The sequence below is a fragment of the Zootoca vivipara genome, chromosome 8 (assembly GCF_965207765.1).
Source record: "Zootoca vivipara chromosome 8, rZooViv2.hap1.1, whole genome shotgun sequence".
Taxonomy (NCBI): domain Eukaryota; kingdom Metazoa; phylum Chordata; class Lepidosauria; order Squamata; family Lacertidae; genus Zootoca; species Zootoca vivipara.
Genome location: NC_142591.1, coordinates 39,412,526 through 39,435,846, shown reverse-complemented (window position 1 = coordinate 39,435,846; position 23,321 = coordinate 39,412,526). Strand labels below are relative to the sequence as shown.

Here is a 23,321-nt window from a genome sequence, read left to right as displayed (position 1 = left end):
AAAGGGATTTCCCCCCCCCCCAAAGAAAAGTATAAAAGTAAGTGCTACTGTTAAGTAAATATATGTTGGTAGAAAAGAGGGCTTTTAAATCTGTGCTAACCACATACACTTCTAAAATGATAGTTTGCTAAATACCAGTAATACAAACTCTACTCATTTTTTCAAACTACGAAGTCAGAATTTGGAGTAAAATTCTAACTATGAAGCCAAAAACCAGTAATAATTGCACTAACAGTGCAGTTACTGTACCTAGTCTGATGGTTTTACCATATACAAAGCCTGACCATAAAATGGGTTATCAAGTTCTTTATGATATGCTGATTTCCTTGTGATATACTGCCAATGTATAATATTAATCAAACTGTGTAACAGGATATGCATGATGCTAAATGCACAGAGCATCTTGATATGTAAATACAATGTTCATGGTTCTTTAGAGTCCTTTCCTCATTGAGTCTAACCACAGCGACACACATTACTGACTTGTACAAGAGTCCACAGGTCAGGCCATTAGTTGCCCATGACTAAGTGTATTAAAAAAGAAATCAGTTCTCTGGACCATAATTAACTGCTTTAGTATTACTCAAATTCAAAGCAAAAAAAAAAAGACAACAGGAAAAATATCATCAAGCACATATATAAAAACTGAAAGAGAAAGTAATTTAACTTAAGAGATCTGTGGAAAGGATGACAAAAATAAAAGGAATTTTTACTGTGGTTCCCATTTTCCAACTTCCAAGAATTGCTGTAAAGATTTAAGCTTCCCTGTCACATACACCAATAAAATCCCAGACTCTTTCCATAACAAATAAAACCCATTCCTATGAACATCTGAGAACACCTTACTTATCAATTATGGAATGAGGAGGATCCACATACAGTATTTAGATATTTTCCCAAAGGTGTATAATCACAATTAATACAATACATATCATCGTGCGTGTTATTCATTGGGTTTTGGCCCAGGAAAGCTTGTGCAACAGTATATGTGTTAGGTCTTTAAATGCCACAGTGCAAGGCTCTGCTGTTTTATCTCATTTTATCATGTTCTCTAATGACTGAAGTTGTAAGAAAACTACAGGTGAAACTCGAAAATTAGAAGATCATCGAAAAGTGCATTTATTTCAGTAATGCAACTTATTATTTTTTATTCTTCTTTTAATTTTTACAAATGCTTTCTTTTGGAAATTCCACAGTAATAAAACAAATAATTACAAAAATACAAAAAATAAACAAAAATTAAGCATCGCTATTACATTTCATTAAATCAGATTGATTATATTCTCTGCAGCCAAAGATGGAGAAGCTCTATACAGTCAGCAAAAACAAGACCTGGAGCTGACTGTAACTCAGATCATCAGCTTCTTATAGCAAAATTCCAGCTTAAACTGAAGAAAGTAGGAAAAACTACTGGGCCAGTAAAATACAATCTAAATCAAATCCCTTATGAATACACAGTGGAAGTGAGGAACAGGTTTAAGGATTTAGATTTGGTGGACAGAATGCCTGAAGAACTATGGATGGAGGCTCGTAACATTATACAGGAGGCAGCAACGAAAACCATCCCAAGGAAAAGGAAATGCAAGAAAGCAAAATGGCTGTCCAACGAGGCCTTACAAATAGCGGAGGAGAGGAGGCAAGCAAAATGCAAGGGAGATAGGGAAGGATATAGGAAACTGAATGCAGATTTTCAAAAAATAGCAAGGAGAGACAAGAGGGTCTTCTTAAATGAGCAATGCAAAGAAATAGAGGAAAACAATAGAATGGGGAAAACCAGAGATCTGTTCAAGAAAATTGGAGATATGAAAGGAACATTTCGTACAAAGATTACCATAATAAAGGACAAAAGTGGTAAGGACCTAACAGAAGCAGAAGACATCAAGAAGAGGTGGCAAGAATACACAGAGGAATTATACCAGAAAGATATGGAGGTCTCGTACACCTCAGGTAGTGTGATTGCTGACCTTGAACCAGACATCTTGGAGAGTGAAGTCAAATGGGCCTTAGAAAGCATTGCTAATAACAAGGCCAGTGGAAGTGATGATATTCCAGCTGAACTATTTAAAATTTTAAAAGATGATGCTGTTAAGGTGCTACACCCAATATGCCAGCAAGTTTGGAAAACTCAGCAATGGCCAGAGGATTGGAGAAGATCAGTCTACATCCCAATTCCAAAGAAGGGCAGTGCCAAAGAATGCTCCAACTACCGCACAATTGCGCTCATTTCACACGCTAGCAAGGTTATGCTTAAAATTCTACAAGGCAGGCTTAGGCAGTATGTGGACCGAGAACTCCCAGAAGTGCAAGCTGGATTTCGAAGGGGCAGAGGAACCAGAGACCAAATAGCAAACATGCGCTGGATTATGGAGAAAGCTAGAGAGTTCCACAAAAACGTCTACTTCTGCTTCATTGACTATGCAAAAGCCTTTGACTGTGTCGACCACAGCAAACTATGGCAAGTTCTTAAAGAAATGGGAGTGCCTGATCACCTCATCTGTCTCCTGAGAAATCTCTATGTGGGACAAGAAGCTACAGTTAGAACTGGATATGGAACAACTGATTGGTTCAAAATTGGGAAAGGAGTATGACAAGGTTGTATATTGTCTCCCTGCTTTTTTAACTTATATGCAGAATTCATCATGCAAAAGGCTGGACTAGATGAATCCCAAGACGGAATTAAGATTGCCGGAAGAAATATCAACAACCTCAGATATGCAGATGACACAACCTTGATGGCAGAAAGTGAGGAGGAATTAAAGAACCTTTTAATGAGGGTGAAAGAGGAGAGCGCAAAATATGGTCTGAAGCTCAACATCAAAAAAACCAAGATCATGGCCACTGGTCCCATCACCTCCTGGCAAATAGAAGGGGAAGAAATGGAGGCAGTGAGAGATTTTACTTTCTTGGGCTCCTTGATCACTGCAGATGGTGACAGCAGTCACGAAATTAAAAGACGCCTGCTTCTTGGGAGAAAAGCAATGACAAACCTAGACAGCATCTTAAAAAGCAGAGACATCACCTTGCCGACAAAGTATAGTTAAAGCTATGGTTTTCCCAGTAGTGATGTATGGAAGTGAGAGCTGGACCATAAAGAAGGCTGATCGCCGAAGAATTGATGCTTTTGAATTATGGTGCTGGAGGAGACTCTTGAGAGTCCCATGGACTGCAAGAAGATCAAACCTATCCATTCTTAAGGAAATCAGCCCTGAGTGCTCACTGGAAGGACAGATCGTGAAGCTGAGGCTCCAATACTTTGGCCACCTCATGAGAAGAGAAGAATCCTTGGAAAAGACCTTGATGTTGGGAAAGATGGAGGGCACTAGGAGAAGGGGACGACAGAGGACGAGATGGTTGGACAGTGTTCTCGAAGCTACGAAAATGAGTTTGACCAAACTGCGGGAGGCAGTGGAAGACAGGAGTGCCTGGCGTGCTATGGTCCATGGGGTCACGAAGAGTCGGACACGACTAAACGACTAAACAACAATTACATTTCATTAATTACATTCCATTTATAATTGACCCGCCTAATGACAAATAACTACAACAAATAAAGGCTTGGCCTATCTTGCTTTGCATGTCATGCATCTATCTCATATATTGGTTTCACCTTTTAAGTTGTATTACTGAAATAAATGGACTTTTCGAAGATAGTCTAATTTTCCAAGTTTCACCTATATAGCAATGATAAGTCATTCAGATTTCAAATGAAGTCTATCATTACCCTTTTGCAGCTCTTGGTGTGCAATATAGAGTGGAAACAAAAAGCCTGTTCACATATCACAGGTAGTCAGACTTGAAGTGTGAGCACAGTATCCACCACCAGCCAACTATTCTCCAGTCATTGGTAAAGGGCCAGTAATGTATTTGGCCACCTGAAAACAATTAGGAGGGTTCTATAACAAAATTGACACTCTGTTTCTGACGCAACTCTAGACACAGCTGCAAACAGATCACAAGCTTTGTATTAACCTAAGTTTAGGTTTATATGTAACTATGACTTAGAAAAACAATAATGATAATGATAAACTGTGATTAATCAAAAATTGAAACAAAACCTATTTTCTTATGGCAACACCAGAAGAGAGGATAGGAGGGAGTCACATAAACCCAATGAATGTTAATGTTTACTGAGACTACTGACTTCATGGCTCCAACATAGCTGGAATACCACAATGAAAAATTCAAGGAGATATTGTCTTGTCTACACAGGAACTTCTTATCTACCTTACAAGCAAAGCTATTGAAAATTTGGGTTAAAACTACAAGATCCAATGGTTCCCAATAAGATTCCTGTGGAGGCAATAGGTCATGGTTGGTATTCCTATTTAATCAGAGATTACAGAAGGCATCAGATTGGAAAAGACCACTTCAGACCATATGTGGTTGCTGGCTGGACTCTGCAGAGAGCAGAGTTCTCCTGAAACACAAGATAATCTGACTTCTGCCATCCTGACTGGCCTCTGACAAATGCAGATTAACTTCACTGCTACCTCTGTTATGATGATGTTGCTGCTTCTACTGCAAATTGAATGTGGTTTACGTTTTCCTTTCAGATTGCAGCTGGTTTGAGAGAAAGTGCACCAAACACCAGTATTTCTCAAGAAATCACAGGATAGCTCTGCATTCATAGGCAACATGTGTACAAGGATTCAAAGTCCAGCAGTGGGAGTGCACTGCAGCCAGGGTAAACAGTAATGTGTACACAGCCTAAATCTTAGCTGAGAGAAAGGAGCTGAAAATGTATAATGGTGTGTTTGTGGGAGGGCATCTTGGCATCAAGGGCTATGCTGGGAACTCGAGAAAAAGCCTTCATGCAATATATATTTATTAAAAACCACTTATAAATGAATTTTTTAAAAACATCTAATCAATGTACAGCACAAGAGCAATGAACAATATAATAAAAAATACAACATAAAGCCAGTAAAACAGAATAAAAGCAAAGACAAGACAAAACAGGAATTCAAGAAATTCAAATAAATAAATAAAAATATTTGACCCTAGGCTTCTTGCTATCCCTCAAATGGACTACATCAGCTACAAATGAATACTATTTGAATAATATTCTGATGCTACACCAGCTTTCCTTCTTACAGAAACTCTGATGTCTGCTTCATTCACTGTTGTTTGAATGTGTCTGAATAATCCAATTTTGGCCTGGTGATTTTCCTCTGGAGGTAACATACTTTATTAAGAATATTTAATATGAAATGTGTTACTGAAAGTTTGGTATAAAGCCCTGATAATATATATTGTACTATGACACTATTATCAAACCTACAAGCACCAAGGCCTCAGTCATGGCACCTGATCTTTTGACTCCAACAAAAACGGCTACAAGTTAGGAGTAGGTCCAGGCAGCTACTGAAAAAGACAAAAATCTAAATCTTGAATTGAGCTGTGCCATACTTATTTTGGAAGAAGTAAGCATGTCAAAGCAATTTGGGAAGCCAAGCTAATATTCTGTGGTTTCTATACATTTGTTCTTTATTCTGGTATGAAGAATTACAATACCACTGCTTCTACCATGCCAGCAACACATGTTCCAATATTTACTCAAGTATTAGATTACATATCCAATGTTGTACCAATTTCTATTTTGGTCCTACACTTAATACGGTTGAGAGTGGATTGATCTGACATCCGGGTGATTTAAATAAATGTGTTAAATTACCCAAGAAAAACAGGCTGATTTGGAACCATTGATTCAATATCAACCCCTCTGATTTTATTTCCTGAACTAGCATGCATACTGGCTATTGACTGGAAAATGCATGTCAGTGAGTTAGCAGTGGCTTGGTGGATTTAGAGGTTACATCAAGAGCCACTGTTGGTTTGAATATTCTTTCTGCCTGCATATCAAATTGTGTTGCTTTATAGCATGTAAAATAAGCAGCATATTGCCATCTTATTGTTGTTGTTGTTTAGTCGTGTCCGACTCTTCGTGACCCTATGGATCATAGCACACCAGGGACTCCTGTCTTCCATTGCCTCCCACAGTTTGGTCAAACTCATGTTTGTAGCTTCAAGAACACTGACCAGCCATCTCGTCCTCTGTCATCCCCTTCTCCTTATGCCCTCCATCTTTCCCAACATCAGGGTCTTTTCCAGGGTGTCTTCTCTTCTCATGAGGTGGCCAAAGTATTATAGCCTCAGCTTCAGGATCTGTCCTTCCAGTGAGCGCTCAGGGCTGATTTCCTTCAGAATGGATAAGTTTGGTGTTCTTGCAGTCCATGGGACTCTCAAGAGTCTCCTCCAGCACCATAATTCAAAAGCGATCAGCCTTCTTTATGGTCCAGCTCTCACTTCCATACATCACTACTGGGCAAACCATAGCTTTAACTATATGGACCTTTGTTGGCAAGGTGGTGTCTCTGCTTTTTAAGATGTTGTCTAGGTTTGTCATAGCTTTTCTCCCAAGAAGCAGGCGTCTTTTAATTTTGTGACTGCTGTGATCAAGGAGTCATCTTATTAGGAACACAGAAAGCCGTCCTGTATTACATTGGCCCATATGTAGCTTAGTCTTGCCTCCCCAGGGTTTCAGACTGGAGTCATTCCCTGTCCTACTTGGATATATTTACCCTAAAAAATTGTTTTCCTGCCCACTGATCCCCCACCCACCCCGCCTGCCTGTCCACATCATGAAAATCTGTATTTGAAAAAATACAGAGCCTGTGGGACCCAGCCAAAGGCCCATCCAGTCCAGCATCCTGTCCTCACAGTAGCCACCCAGATGCCTGTGGGAGGCCTCCAAGCAGGACTCAAGCACAAGAGTACTCCCAGCAACTGGTATTCAGGAGCCATTGACTGTGGAGACAGACCATAGCCATCATGGTTAGTAGCCATCAGTCTCTTCCATTAATTTGCCTAATCCTCTTTTTAAGCTATCTAAGTTGGTGGCCAAATGTTTTACTATTGATTTTTGTTGTATACCAGTTCAAGAGGCATTTGAACTGGAAAGTGGTTTAAAATATTTATATAAATAGACATTCTAACATTTCTCCCTATTGTGACAATCCCAAACCTTCGTTAGAAAAGATTTTTGATTACATTGTTTTAGTCCTTTGACTACGGTAACCTAGCACCATAGAATAATATTTGAACAATATTATTATTTGATTAAATTTCAAGTGTATGGGCAAAGCTTCTTTCACTTTTATTTTTAAGACAATGCCTAGCATTTTAAAAAACAATATTTTCAAATTATTACATCTTTTTACAAAGTGGCAGAGTTCCTGATAAGTCAAGGGATAAATTAATCGACAGCCATGTTTTAGAAAGGTTAGTGGGCTCCTCCCTACTCCCTGCAATTACTTTCACTACCTGCTTTTTCTCCGGAAAAATATTTGTTTAGCATTTCTATACTGATTCTCTGCCATCAAAAGAGCACTCAAGTGATGCACAGCACAGCACATCACATCACATAACACAATAAAGGCCACATCAACAAACATTAATATCATTTCTAAAAATCAAAAAAATAAATGCACTTAAAACCAGCCCTAAAAAGTTTAAGATAAAATTAAATTTAAAAATAAAAACCTTCAATCAACTTTAAAGTTGTTCCTCAAGAGCCACATTTTGATAAGCTGCTGAAGCAATAAATAAAAAAATAGTCCAGTAGCACCTTAGAGACCAACTAAGTTTATTCTGGGTATAAGCTTTCATGTGCATGCACACTTCTTCAGATACACTGAAATAGAAGTCACTAGACCCTTATATATAGTGGGAAAGTGGGGTGGGGTTTTTCTCAGAAGGGTAGTAGGAGATAGGTGATTGACTCAATGGGTATGGTAACCCTGTTGACGACTGTTAACGACTGCAATTAGTCCTACAGGAAAAAGCAAGGTATACGATAAAGGTAAAGGGACCCCTGACCATTAGGTCCAGTCGTGACCGACTCTGGGGTTGCGGCGCTCATCTCGCGTTATTGGCCGAGGGAGCCGGTGTATAGCTTCCAGGTCATGTGGCCAGCATGGATAGACAAACGAAGAATGATGGATTGTGCTCTTAAAGAACAGCAAATTTCAAAGGGATTACTGAAGTATACAATACAAAGAGAAGACTGGTACACAGAGGAAATATCATACCATATGAAGAGAATATTTGAAATTAGTTTATGTTCCCAAAACATGCAACTATCTGTCAATTTATTTGGGTTAGGTGCATGCTTTCCTGCTTTTTGGAAGTCATGCTTTGGGTCCATCTTAGATCATATGGCCAGGCTATAATAGCTTGGACTGAAGAAGTACCAATGAACATATTCATATAAGCACATGACAATTGGTAGATAGATTTCTAAAAGTTTAGGCATCTTACACCTAAAACAAGTATAAGATGCTCTAAAGCTCAATGAGAAAATCCCACATTGCAACTCATGATAAGGAGAGGAATGCAATATCATTACATACACATATTCACCACAAATCCAAAATTCAGTGTACTGTACATTCTTATGTATTCTTATGACTGACAGCTTGGTTGTCTCAGTCTCTGAACAACAAGGGTGGTTAGCACAAGCTCACCTTTGAAATAACATCCATTTCCCATTTAACAGGATATGAGGAACAGGTCATAAAATATGCAAAGTCCCACAGCTCAATGGAAAAGAGAATTTTTGGGATGCAGCACTACATTGGTCCTAAAACAACATACCAAGTTAACAATATTGTTAATAAAGTAAAGCTTACTTCACTATTAATCCAAAAACAAATATCCAGTAGAAGAAAAATACCAGTACTGCAATGGCACAGGCCTGAATAAACACATGAGATCAAGTGTGGCAAAAATAAATAGCTGACCACAATTTTTATTTCAGTGTTTTATCCGCAGCTACATAAAAATGAATAAGAGGTTTTTTAAGTTTACATCTTATCCATTTATCTTTGTATTTACTTAGCATTTTATTTACTTAGCATTTTATTAAATATCTGCAGGAAAAGTAGATTAAGGTTGCAATCCTATACCTACCTACTTAGGAGGATGCCCCACAGGGCTCAGTGAAATTTAATTATGAGGAGACATGCACAGGATTGTGCCGCAAATTGCATTTAAAGCTCATTTGGGCATTACACATTGATTTGTTTCAGACAGATATTTATTAGCTATCTTTCCAGAATTAACATATTTAAAAGCCATCTGATACTAATACCTACAAACATACACACACACACACACACACACACACACACACACACACACACACAATGAAGTTCCATGATTCTGAGCACACTTTCATAATGGCATGACACACACCAAAACTGGTTTCATTTCAACTTTAAAAGGTAAAGGTAAAGGGACTCCTGACAGTTAAGTCCAGTCGCAAACGACTCTGGGGTTGCGGCGCTCATTTCGCTTTACTGGCCGAGGGAGCCGACGTTTGTCCACAGACAGTTTTTATGGGTCATGTGGCCAGCATGATTAAGCCGCTTCTGGCGAAACTAGAGCGGCGCACAGAAATGCCATTTACCTTCCCGCTGGAGCGGTACCTATTTATCTACTTGCACTTTGACGTGCTTTCGAACTGCTAGGTTGGCAGGAGCTGGGACCGAGCAACAGGAGCTCACCCCGCTGCAGGGATTCGAACCGCCAACCTTCTGATGGCAAGCCCTAGGCTCAGTGGTTTAGACCACACATTGCTCTTATTTCATATCTACCTGATGCCTGGGGGAAGCACGACATAGCTAGGGTGAAATGAATCTCTAGACTTTCAAACTGTGATTTCCTAAAATGTAATTCCATATTCCACTAAGGATGCCAGCACAGCACTACTTTACATAATTACCATGTTTTATAATTTCTTTGTGCACCTATCAAATTATATTGAATAATATCAACAGAAAGACTTCTCCCTTGCTGCTAATTCGGTACTTGTCATTATGTAAGAAACCAGGGTAGCATAGGAGTAAGAAATGAGATATTGCTATTCATTTTGAAATGGCACCCTTTCTGGCTTGATTTCCTGAACCATGAGCCATTTCTGGGTGCTTCCTTGGGAAGGCACTGGATGTTTTAGTCACAGAAAAAAGAGGTTCTTTAATGGGTGGTGGGGCACTTCTAGCAGGGGCCCTTGGGAAAGCAATGAGGGCACTCTCTTTGTTGCATTACTATAGATCTTCACTGAATAAGAGCCGGGAAAGGAAGAGTTGCTTGTTGAGTCCTTCCTGTGTGAAAGGCATGTTGGTTTCATATATACACTGAACATTTGTGGTTACCTGGAATTGCAAAATAAAACCACCGATATCATAATGGCATTCTATAAACCTATGTTGTGGAATACTGTTTATGGTTCTGTTTGCCTTGTCACAAAAAGGGCAAAAGAAATATCAAGGAGATAATTTACGAGTCTGTAATATACCTTCCTTGTTCAATATGTACTTGGCAGTACAATTTTGAACAAACTGTGAAACAGTATTTTGAACTGTAAAAGCTGCAAATTTACCAGCAGAAGTCTGCAGCAAGACACTGAGTCATAATCACTACCTTTGGTGTTTGTATTACTTTGCTTCTATCAATCCAAATGTCAAAATAAACATAATTCACTGGAACTAAGCTGCCATTTTCAAATTATACACTGAAGTACAGAACAAGGTACACAGAATATTTGTAAAAGACTACATCCCCACCTGGGACACGGGTGGCGCTGTTGTCTAATCCACAGAGGAGCCTGATTTGAGAAAATAGTGCTAAGGACATGGGTTACTATTATCTTCATTATTTGTGGACCATTGGCAGATAGCATAATCCAAAGGCAGCATTCTACAATATTCACAGTAGCTTCAGTTTGACAACTTTCAATCCAAAGCATTCGTTTTTGGATTACTGTTTTGCTATTTTTGTGACAGCTGTATCTTGCATTAAATGTTTCATTCTCAAGTCTCAAATAATGTTCTCCTCTTCAGCTCTTTCTTCATGGTTTCCTTTATTCCAACTGCCTTTACCATCAATTCAAATTCATCCCTCACTAGAAGGGAAACAAATAATATTGATAGACTTAATCCCTCTTCAGGCATTTGGAATTTGTTGTAATGCCAGCATGTGCATTGACTCACTCCACTCCCAGCCTTGCTGAACACAACAAGGGCTGAAGGGGGCTGCAGTATAGATGATCAAGAATATGCCAATATAACAATATTGTTCCTAATGTATGTCAGAAGAATGGAATGTTTTACATCTTGTGTTTGATTGTTTGAAAGATTTATGCACAAACATAAAGTAGTCTGAAAATCTTTCTGGATTTTGATTTTATCAAGACAATTATATTAATACAGTGGTACCTCGACTTATGAATGCCTCGACTTACGAAGGTTTCGACTTCCGAAGTCCGCAAACCCGGAAGTATTTTCGTGGCGTGCACGGTCTGTACATGCGCAAAGCGCAAAATTGCGCTTTGTTGCATGCACAAAATGGACGCTTCGGCTTACGAAGGAGTCGACTTCCGAAGAGCACCGCAGAACGGATCGCCTTCGTAAGTTGAGGTACCACTGTACATGGTCCAAAGTAAAAAGGAATATAGAGATTTGGAGTAGACTAAATTTGACTTTTTGGGGACACTACTTCAGGATATTCTCTTCCCAGGCAATAAAGAATAATAAAAAATGAAGGCACACACACATCTACTTTTCTGAGGTTGATTATAACTTGTAGTTCTCACCGACAGCCACACTAAAAACAAAGTCAAAGTGATGAGATATTGGGTACGTTAACTTTAAGTACTTGTCCAAATATGATGGGGAAACACCCCCAAACATTATTGTGTACTTTTTTCACCCAAAGAGGTTGGGGAAACACACCTGAGTATGATTGTCTATACTTTAGCAATGAAAAATGGGAACATGTAACTGTGTTCCCTGAAAAATCAGCCTCTTGGGCTATACCAGGGGTTGGCAAGGTTTACCTCGCCTGGGCTGGTTCACTCCAGCAGAGATCCCTCCGTGGGCCAGATCGTGCGCGTGTGTGATCTCCAGCATCTGCACATACATTATTTTCAGCACCACGGAAGCAAGTCCCTGTGCCGCGTTGTGCCGGTTTAGTGCAGCACGCAGGGACTCACCGAGCAGGCGGCTTGGTTCAGGGGCAGCTCATGGGCCGGTTAAACAACCCCCGTGGGCCACTCGTGACCCATGGGCCTTAGGTTCCCAACCCCTGGGCTATACAATATCTGCTTTGGCAATTCATGACTGAACGCCCCTCCCCACCCATATTTTATGAATCTTTATAATAGCAATGGGTATTTAATGTAACTGCTTTTAGATGTTTTAATTGTATTTGTTTATAAAATGTTTTGACTGTTTTAGAATGTGTTTGTTTTGTTTTATTTTTAAATTGCGTATCTGTTTGCTGCCCTGGGTTCTTTGGGGGCTAACATTTTTAACAACAGTTCATTTTTTAAGACACATTTATTTATTTATTTATTTGTTACAGAAAACCTTTTCACCCCAACACTTAAATATGCACTTGAACCCATAAAACGAAGCCAAAAGTGACAAAAACCAAAGCATGCTTTGCTAAAACAAAAATGCCTTAGTTTTAGCAGTGTCCAAAGTAAACTTTTGACTATGCGTAACATTCTTTTACAAAATAAACTCAAGACTTTTGCCAGCAATAACCTATATACTGATGTGGTATTAAAAGAAACTTGGACGCTTGAACTGGGAGACAAACTGTCAACCAACCACTAATTGGATTTTATGATGTGAGTCACAGCTTAGCAATTTCCTAGAATTTAATCACAGTGCACCCAAAAAGATCAATTAAAAAACAGCCTCAGAATTTGTTAAAGCCCTGTGTAGCATGGGGCAAAACAATGATCTCAGTAAGTTCACCAGAGAATTTTATGAATGAACAAAGAAAGGATTTTTAATGATAAAGGCAAGATTCATTTCACAGAATCATAGAGTTGGAAGAGACCACAAGGGCCATCCAGTCCAACCCCCTGCCAAGCAGGAAACACCATCAAAGCATTCTTGAGCCTCTGCTTAAAGACCTCCAGAGGAGGAGACTCCACCACACTCCTTGGTAGCAAATTCCATTGCCAAACAGCTCTTACTGTCAGGAAGTTCTTCCTAATGTTTAGGTGGAATCTTCTTTCTTGTAGTTTGAATCAGTGTCTGCTTCTCTGGAGCAGCAGAAAACAATCTTTCTCCCTCCTCTATATGACATCCTTTTATATATTTGAACATGGCTATCATATCACCCCCTAACCTTCTCTTCTCCAGGCTAAACATACCCAGCTCCCTAAGACGTTCCTCATAAGGCATCGTTTCCAGGCCTTTGACCATCTTGGTTGCCCTCTTCTGGACACGTTCCAGCTTGTCAGTATCCTTCTTGAACTGTGGTGCCCAGAACTGGACACAGTACTCCAAGTGAGGTCTGACCAGAGCAGAATACAGTGGTACTATTACTTCCCTTGGTCTAGATGCTATACTCCTATTGATGCAGCCCAGAATTGCATTGGCTTTTTTAGCTGCTGCATCACACTGTTGACTCATGTCAAGTTTGTGGTCTACCAAGACTCCTAGATCCTTTTCACATGTACTGCTCTCAAGCCAGGTGTCACCCATCCTGTATTTGTGCCTTTCATTTTCCTTGTTAAAATTCATCTTGTTTGCTTTGGCCCAGTTGTCTAATCTGTTAAGGTCATTTTGAAATGTGATCCTGTCCTCTGGGGTATTAGCCACCCCTCCCAATTTGGTGTTGTCACAGTGGCCGGAGTGGACTACTTCAGAGTAACGACGCTACGCAGCTCTGCATTTTATTCTTTTATTGGTGCTGCGTATTTACAGTGCTGAAGTCATTGCTATTTACACGGAGTGATGTGGTCAGTCGGTTTCAGAACCTCCTAATGGCTTTTGGCGCGTCTTTCTCCAACACAAAAGCTTTGGCAGACCCATCCTCTTTCCCCTCCTCTTTCTGCGTAATTCCGGAGTTGGGGGGATGGGTCTCCCCCCCTTATTCGCCCCTTCCTGTCCCACCTGGGACCCTGGCTCCTCTACCTTGCCTGAGCCTCGGACACGACTTCCTGCTTCCCCACTGGAATCGGAACTCTCTCTGCTTTCCCCTGTGCTCGGGGATTGGCTTGAACTCAGGAGGGGAGGGACTTCGCGATATCCCCTGTCCCTCACAGGTGTCGTCTGCAAACTTGCTCAGGATGCCCTCAAGCCCATCATCCAAGTCATTGATAAAGATGTTGAATAAGACTGGGCCCAAGACAGAACCCTGTGGCACCCCACTAGTCACTACTCTCCAGGATGAGGATGAGCCATTGATGAGCACCCTTTGGGTTCAGTCAGTAAGCCAGTTACAAATCCACTGAATGGTAGCATTGTCTAGCCCGCATTTTACCAGCTTCTTTACAAGAATATCATGGGGCACCTTGTCAAAGGCCTTGCTGAAATCAAGATAGGCTACATCTACAGCGTTCCCTTCATCTACCAGGCTTGTAATTCTGAGTAGCAACTAAGGTTTTTAAGTGAGCTATTGGACTCTGAGAATACAGTGGTACCTCGGGTTACAAACGCTTCAGGTTACAAATGCTTCAGGTTACAGACTCCACTAACTCAGAAATAGTACCTCGGATTAAGAACTTTGCTTCAGGATGAGAACAGAAATCGTGCTGTGGCAGTGCGGCGACAGCAGGAGCCCCATTAGCCAAAGTGGTGTCTCAGGTTAAGAACAGTTTCAGGTTAAGAACGGACCTCCGGAATGAATTAAGTTCTTAACCAGAGGGACCACTGTATATTGTTTGCTACTGTTTACTGATTTTATACACGGATGTGAGTACTTTCTGCAGTGAGTTAGCACAAGGTATAACAATTTGGGCTACTGCTAGCTGGGAAATGGAGTACAATTTTGTATGCCAGATCTGTATTTATTTACGGCACTTATACCCTCCCTTCCTCAAAGAGTCAAAAGGGGCTTACATACAAAGCCCATGTCATCTCCTACCGACAAAACTTTCAGGACCAGAGTGACTTCACTTTACCAACTCAAGATCATCCTGTGGGGCAAACATAGCCCATGGTTCTTAAGACTTCCCGGTGAAGTACAAGACGAGAGAAGTTTATCACAAATTATGAATTTACAATTAAGCACAGTAACATCAGAATTTTACCCCTTGCCCTAAAAAACACCAACATTCAAATAACGTTTATACTCTTCTGGCACAAAATATTGTCTAGAGTTGGTTTTTGTTTTGTTTTGTTTGTTTTGTCTTTCAGTCATACAATCTGTTTCAGGATTTGCTACACCAATTCACAGTGGTTTCAGACAGGCTCCTGTCTAAAAATTGAGCAGATGAAACCAATAGCGTATCCAAAAGTCAAGAAGGTGATTTCTACACGTGCTGTAGAGGAAAGTGAGGGGCAGATGGGTTAGTCAACCTTGGAAGATAACCCATCTAGGAGAAGGACAACTCTGATTCTAAATTTCTGCTGTCTTATGGGACATCTTGTGGGATGAGGCTAAGGAGTAAACCCTACACAAATTCAGAGTAGTGTCCCTAAGACGGTTGGGTGGCACCTTGTACGCTTCCTTCATGCAACTCCTGCAGCCAGACTGATGCCAAACGTATTGCTTTGCTACCCTTTGGACCACATCAGCAAGGCCAAAAAGTGGGCCTTGTCGTCTTGGCAGCCCAGGAACTCCATACACATTGCTCAGGCTTGCACCCCAGGAGAGGGTCACTGTGGTGCTGCTAATGCAGGTGTTTGCCTTCACTGCCAGAGACACACTCCACTGTCTCTCAAGACAGACAGATGCCAACAACAAGGTACAGTGAAGTGAAAACAGTGCCATATCAAGCCCTGTGGGAATCCTCCATGTGTGGGTACTGAACCTATGTTGCAAGTGTTACACTATATGGTACAGGTTTAGAGGTGTGTGGAACTGTACTTAGTTTATCTATCCTTTGCAGAGCGAAAACAGTCCTCTTAATCTCATGCCACCCACTTTTTACATATAGGACACTGAAGAAGGGGCAGAAACAATTCTAGAATGACTGCAGATTATAGCCTATTAATATTCTCTGTCTTTCATTCATGTGATATGTTTAGCTGTTTCTTAATGTGTGCTTGGATGGTTCATCTGTCTGCTGGTGTAATACAAAGATCAAAGGACACATTTGTTAAATAAACAGAATACTAATTGATTAATGTAATCTAGCAAACAATGCTTCCATGTAATATTGTTAAAATTGGCTTGTTTGCACTTCACCTTAAGGGTATTGCAACAGCACCACTGAGAAGAGCCTTTGCTCTCTGATGCAGTTATTAATTATAAAAAAAAGAACTTTACCATCCTGCTCCAGCATGGTAGAAATACTTTGTCAATATAACAGCAATAAAATCTATTAGGGTCTCAAACAAGTATTTTTTTTGGGGGGGGGAATACTACTCAATCTTGTCTGCTTGCTTAATTGTCAGTGCATGCATGACCACTAAAAGCCTTCTGGATGGACTACATGCTTGATATTTTATGGACAACATCCGAGCTGATGACAGATCATTTACCACCATTCAAATGAAAAGACATAAATCAGCACCTTTAACCATCTTCCCAATGCTCTCTCATGCACAAACAAGATAAGCCAGCCTACTGAACTCTTAGCATGTTCTCACTTCTCAAGAACTACTAGTACTTTGCCATAAAATTGCATAACCACCAGAGTTACACACACACACACACACACACACACACACACACACACACACAATAATTTGATCCTATTCTCACGTTGCTTTTAATCAATTGGATTTCTAACTATAGATTCCATTCCCAACCATAAATTCACACCACTGCTGTGACTTAAAGGAAACACTATTCCATCTCACCCAAGACTAATTAGGTGTTTCAGACACCTGAGCAAGAGACTTTCAGTGTCTTCATCCCAAAATACGTTTATGGAAATGAGGAAAGTTGGGCTGGCAGTAGCTCAATTTTGTCACACACGCACACATGTACAAACACAAGACCTGTGGCAGTTTCAGTTCCATACCACTACTATTACCAGTGCTCTCCACTTGCTTCTCTTCTGGATGATGAACAGGCACTATCATTTGCTCATTTGCCCACTCACTCTCTTGAGCCCAATAGGATGGCAATGGAAGCCAGGCAGAGAGGCGGATCTGTAGCAAGTGCTGCTGCCAATCCACTGCGCCCAGGGGGGAGTGCAATTGCCAGATTGGTCTGAAAAGGAAGTAAGTGGAAAGGGATCTGGTAACAGCAGTGATAGAAGGAGCAGTCTCAGCCATCCAGCAGAAATTCTGTGAGGCTTCAGTAGGCTGTTTATTAAGATCAGACTGGATAAGTTTGAACAAAGTTTAATCTAAACAATACAGTGATTGGTGCAGAGGGGGTTTGATAAAACAGTCAGTTGGCCTTTGGTATGGACACATTCACCCTGAAGGGTCAGGTCTGCAGTATGGGACTATTCATGTCTCCAGCAATGCTACAAGGCAGCTGTGACCTAGAATGCCTTTAACCAATTTCTGCTGGGTTGTCAGCTGCACTCAGGGCTGGAAGACAGACACAGCTGCTATCATCTATGCTCTGACAACTTCTAGATTAGACGATTCTTGGTTTTGCTAAAAGTTCAAGAAACTCTCACCAAAATCAGAAAAGCTGCGGAAAATGTACCATTTAACAATCAGTTTAGCAATGAAGGCAAGGACAATTAATTCAAACATTTCTGGAAGATCCAGATTGTGAAGAACAATTACTGTTTTAGTAACTATTACCCAGAATTGATTAATGGATCTGCACCATTACAAAAACTCTTAATAACAAGTTCTGGTTTTGTTTATTTTTTGCTTTGTTTTTATACTTTAACAGTGCAAAACATAAGCACTCTGATTTATTTATTTATATTAAATTTATATTCAGCCTTATAAAGGAGACTTGTTGAAGAGTCAAAAAATTGCACACATACTGTGTGTATGTACTGAGATTTGGTCCAACTTAGGTCTGACTCTAAATAGATATGTTTGAAATCAGAACAGCCCACACAAGAAGTCTCTGTCCTCTGGTGCTTCAGGGCACAACACCCGTCTCTGTGATCAATGCAATTTCCACATAGCACTGAAGGAAGCAGAAGTCATGCTAGGCTGAAGAAGAAAGGACCACAGCCTTAAATGCCATTCTCCACTACAGCCTTGGAATTGGACAGCTACCACCTCTGAGGAAGCCAATCTCAACCTTCAAAAGTATTTTGCAGCATGTAAGCAACTTCTGTTCTCAGATGACTTTCAAGAGGACTCTTATTCGAACTTCAAAGATCACCAGATTTCCCCAAACTTATTGCAAGTTATACAACTTCAACAGAAACTAAACTGCTGAAAATTGTTACACTTGTATTCAGGATTCCAAACATTCTAGAGAGTTTCTATGAGACAGGAATAATAGTGATCTATCTCACAGAGTTGGCAGGTGGATGAACACGACAATTTTAAAAGCATCTTCATAATTAGAAGTGGGATATAAATGGTGAATTCCAGAGCAGATCCATGGAAATTAAACATGATGCAATACAGCATATGCCTCTTGTATCAAATACGGTATGTGTGTGAAATGCACATACACACCATTTATATGATCAGTGCTACCAGTACTTCAAAGTGCATTTAGGATTGTAGCCTACGTTTTTTGGTTTTATATATCTATATCTTAAAAACAGGGAAATTGTTCCGCATCAAGTCAAGCCTGTACAACCTGCAACTCACCAAGCAGAATGCAGCCCACCAGCTGTGTATGGCAGCCAATCAAAAGGTCTCATTAAACTTCTCAATTTTCTTGCTTCCCTGGTACACTTAAGAACAGGGTGATCACTAAGCACATAGCAGAACACAATACATGGCTGGTGGGCCCAGTTCACAAAATGCAAGCATGCACTTCAACATCCAAACTTTAGGCTGTATTAAATGAACTTTTACTCAGAGTAGACCCATTGATATTAATAGCCATCACTCACTTCAAACCATTAATTTCAGTGGGTCTACTCTGAGTGAAATTTAGTTGAATACAACAAAACCTATTATTTATTTATTTTAGCCTTGAGCATGTAACAATTTGGGGTTTTAAATAGGGTTAGGGGGCATTCTATTCTGCAGACAACTTTCAATCCAGCCTTAGTTTTCCTCCTCAGTGTGATTGAAAAGAAGCAAATTAACTAGAATATCCAAATTTCATCTAAATGCTGTATCTCCCTAGCTACCCGGGGGAAATGGAGGGGAGTGCTTAAAATCAAATGCCTAGTGTGGCACCAAGAAATATATAAAGTGCAGCTTTCATTCATTATTGTTCCCTTCTGAACTAACTAGGAGAGGTTCACGGCAAAAACTAAATACTGGTTAGGAATTTTCACTAGGGTATAATGTCTGAACCATTTCAGAGAGTGAGAGGAGCAGTTTCTCATCTGAGAAATATAAAGGTGTGACCACAGCCATTTTCTTCATTGCCCACTTCAGATGTAGAACAAGATCAATGTTGTTTGCAACAAAGTATGGGAGAGGTGAGCCTTCAAGCGAGAGAAATAAGCTGTGAATAAATATAGTCTATTTATTTATTTAAGAGGAAGGAAGTTTTACCACAGCAGACAAATTTCAGCTAGCACCAACTAGACAGTCTTCTAACAGTGAAGAGATTTATGGCACTGAAAGCAGTGCGACAACAAATGGTGGCATTGTCACAGTACAGCTTGCTTGCCAATAGTGTACTGAGCCCTCTTAAAGAGCTCCTTCAGACATGTTCCTGGCTAGCTGCAGTACTGTCTACATGGTCAATCCAGACTCTCCTGCATATTCTTCAGCAAGGTTGCATCAACAGCCAGATAATGGGAAACGGCTGCAACTACTTTTTTGAAAGAACTAAAAACCTGGCAAAGTTTACAGTGGAATGCATCTTGCCTTTATGTTGAGCATACCGTAATAGCAAAAATATATACCTAATGATGTAGTGGATCACCCTCCCCGCTTTTTATGATGACATAATAAAACACAATTGTTTAAACTATAGTACTATTTAAAGGGGAGGCCCAACAAAGTGTTCTAATGAAAAACAGATGTATGTAGCTCTGTGTCTGCTACCATTTTATTTTTCAATATCTAAAAATGTCAACAAGCCACATTAACTTCCCCCTTTGCTCACCCTTGAGTATGCTACCATCCCCTGCACACAATCCAGACTCCCTCCAACACAGCACAATTAACTAATTAACTGAAATGCAAGTGATAGTCTTCCTTTTATTTGCTTTTTTAGATAAATGAAATACAAAGAGCCCTTCACTAGAACATATTCACAAAAACTCAGCCTAGGGGACTTTTAGGAACAACGTTTTACAGGAAGGGATACTTTCCTTTGATCATATTGAGATTAATAACAGTATGTTTTACTGCTTATTACCTTTATAATATTAGTGAAATAGCAGTTTCAAATACTACTATTAAAATACAGAACTCAGAGTATTTAAACTCTTTAAATTAGCCAGATCTGTAGTTTTCATATGTGAGAAGTGTTGCAAGTAAATAGGAAGACAGGGAAATTCATGCACGCAAATGAGAAATCCAGGTGCAATGGAAAATAAGAGGAGAAACAGCTGTTTGTAGAAGAACAAAATGGCACAGGAAGGAAGAGAAAAAGTGAAGATCAACGAAGTACAGTACAGTTTTAACATTATGTAGACCAGGAAAATCATCGCCTTCCAAAATCTACATAAGACTGGGGGGAAAAGAAATAACTTAAGGAAGAATTAAATTAAGTGAACTGTATAAAGCCTAGTTACCCGAATAAACTAGTGAGTGATGGGAATAAAAATAGTGCAAAGGCTAAACAGAAGCATGCAGAAAAGCACAGAAAGACAGGAAGGTAGAAAGCAGTGTTTCCTCCCTCATTTATTTTATAGCAAGTGTGCTTTGTGAACATTTGACTGTGATTCACCACTGAGGTATGGCAACTTCAGAAATAACAACAAATAACCCCACTTCCTGTTCCCTTTGAGACAGACAGAATGTGTGTGCTCATGTGTTTATAAATGCACACACATGTATAGGAAGACTTCACAATAACAGATTTCACACGGGTATCTCTGACACAGTCTGCAGAATAAAACCAGGAACATATCACAGTTCATCACACAAGGAGTGAGATAATAGTGACTGTAGTATTAATTTGGATGCAATAAACTCAGGTTGAAACCTTAGCTAAAAAGTTTACTAGGTTACCTTAGGCAAGTCACTAACTTCCAGTGTAATCCTATCCACAGGATTGTTATTAGGTTAAAATAGCTTTGAGCTTCTGCAAAGAAAGTACAGTATGTGAAAACACTGGCCGTGTATCTAGGAACAGGCATGTGCAGGGGGGGGGGGGGAGTAGGATATTCTTGCCTCTGAGGATTACGGTGGTCAGGGGCCCCCGCCAGGAACCAGCTGCTTTTTTTGTTTCAGTTTATAACTTTATTCTAACTAGACTCCCACCCTGAACCTCAGACCAGCTCTGCATGGGCTTGCCTAGGATTGGGCAGGTAATTGGGTACAATTCACCTCTGGCTAGACTCCAGAGCTACTTTGAATATACAGTAGTAAGAATGCTTATTTCCCACCCAAAATGTGGCACTACAGAAGACACTGAAAATAGCCAAGTCAGTTGCACAAAAGTCCAGATCTAGTAGTTTTCACTAGACAATTTGGTACAACGGGCTGAAACTGGATTTTGAATACCTTCCCCTTGAAGGGGTATTAGGAACCAGAAAGCTTGGGTGGCGCATATTCCTTCTATGGCAAAAACTAAAATTGGTGCTGCAACCAACTTCCTGTTAAGAGTGGACGCCAAGTTACTAGGGTAACTAATGAGTGATATCTGGCCCACAGCTTTCTAGAGAAATGAAAGCTGTCCCTCAACACTGATGAGCATTGCCCAGATGGATTATCTGAAAGTAAAGTTAGCCAGTATAAAACATTAAAAGAAAATAGTACTGTATTAAAATTCTGAGCTAAAAGATTAAGGATGGCTGTCAAACATTAGTAGTGTTTTGCTTACAGAGAACTGCGGTGTTTAGGATGTCAATCATCCTTCCTGCACAGAAAGGGCAAGAAAAGAAATCACATAAAATGAAGATCATAAAAAGATTATGAATCAGAAAACTGCACCCATATTCCCCTTAAGGTGCTCAATCTAGCCACTCATCTGTCATATTTACCATTTTAAGAGACACTTTAGCCCACATCTAGACATTTACTGTTGGGTTTTTGTTTTGTTTTTTGCTCCGTTCTTATAATTTTTTTGTAATAAAAAGTGCCTGACAGATTTAGCAACATTGTGAATTTCTAACACATAGAAGCTTTCATTTTTCGCTTCTGTATTTTGTTGCAAAAGCTCACCAGGAACTAAGTCCACACATTTATAATAGGAACTTTTCAGAGCACACAAAGAATAACACACTGTTTCCCCCTTCACATCGGTCTTCTTAAATGTACAGCGGTACCTCTGGTTACAAACGCTTCAGGTTAAAGACTCCGCTAACCCAGAAATAGTACCTCAGGTTAAGAACTTTGCTTCAGGATGAGAACAGAAATCGTGCTTCGGCAGCGCGGCGGCAGCAGGAGGCCCCATTAGCTAAAGTGGTGCTTCAGGTTAAGAACAGTTTCAGGTTAAGAACAGACCTCCGGAATGAATGAAGTTCTTAACCAGAGGTGCCACTGTATTGTCAAAAAAGTAAAAGTAAAGGTTTCCACCATAAATGAAATATCATGGGTGGACTGCATGATCCTATCCCGTATCTCTCAAGGCTGAATTCTCTTGCTGCTGCTTCCGAGTTTGGCAGTGTGGGGAATGTTGTAGGACAGGACCTGTCTCACACAGGTTATTAAAAGAAATTGAGCAAATCTTCACTACTATAGTAGACTGTATGCAAACACATACAGTATGCAATGCCTGTCAGCTTCCAATACTTTCTCAAAGAGTGCATGTGATTTAAACAAAGACCTTAATAAGTTTTGTTTATTTGTTTAATCCAGTGTTATGCTGACAGACAATTATTATTTTCTACCTTATACATGAACATGCAGAGTTAAGCCAATGGGGGGTTTAAAAAGTACAAGAACTAAACAAATTAAGTTTTAGAAACAGCATTTGTATCTTGATTCTTAGTGAAAGGCAGCACACACAACATAAACTGCGGAAAATGAAACTGTGGGTATAATTCAATGCCATGTATTTCAGCTTGCCAGACAGAACTGTCCTCCCCCTCCCTGCACAGTTCTGAGGGTTCTCCCAGCCTCCCACCACAAGCCAATTTCAGGGGTGTGGAAGGAGGAGAGGGGGAAATTTCATTG

General features: G+C 40.0%; 1 protein-coding gene across 10 annotated transcripts in view; it reads right to left on the bottom strand.

Moving 5' to 3' along the window:
• Window positions 1-23,321, bottom strand: part of PIEZO2 (piezo type mechanosensitive ion channel component 2) — a 221,849-nt gene that overhangs the window by 158,301 nt on the left and 40,227 nt on the right. The window lies entirely within an intron of this gene.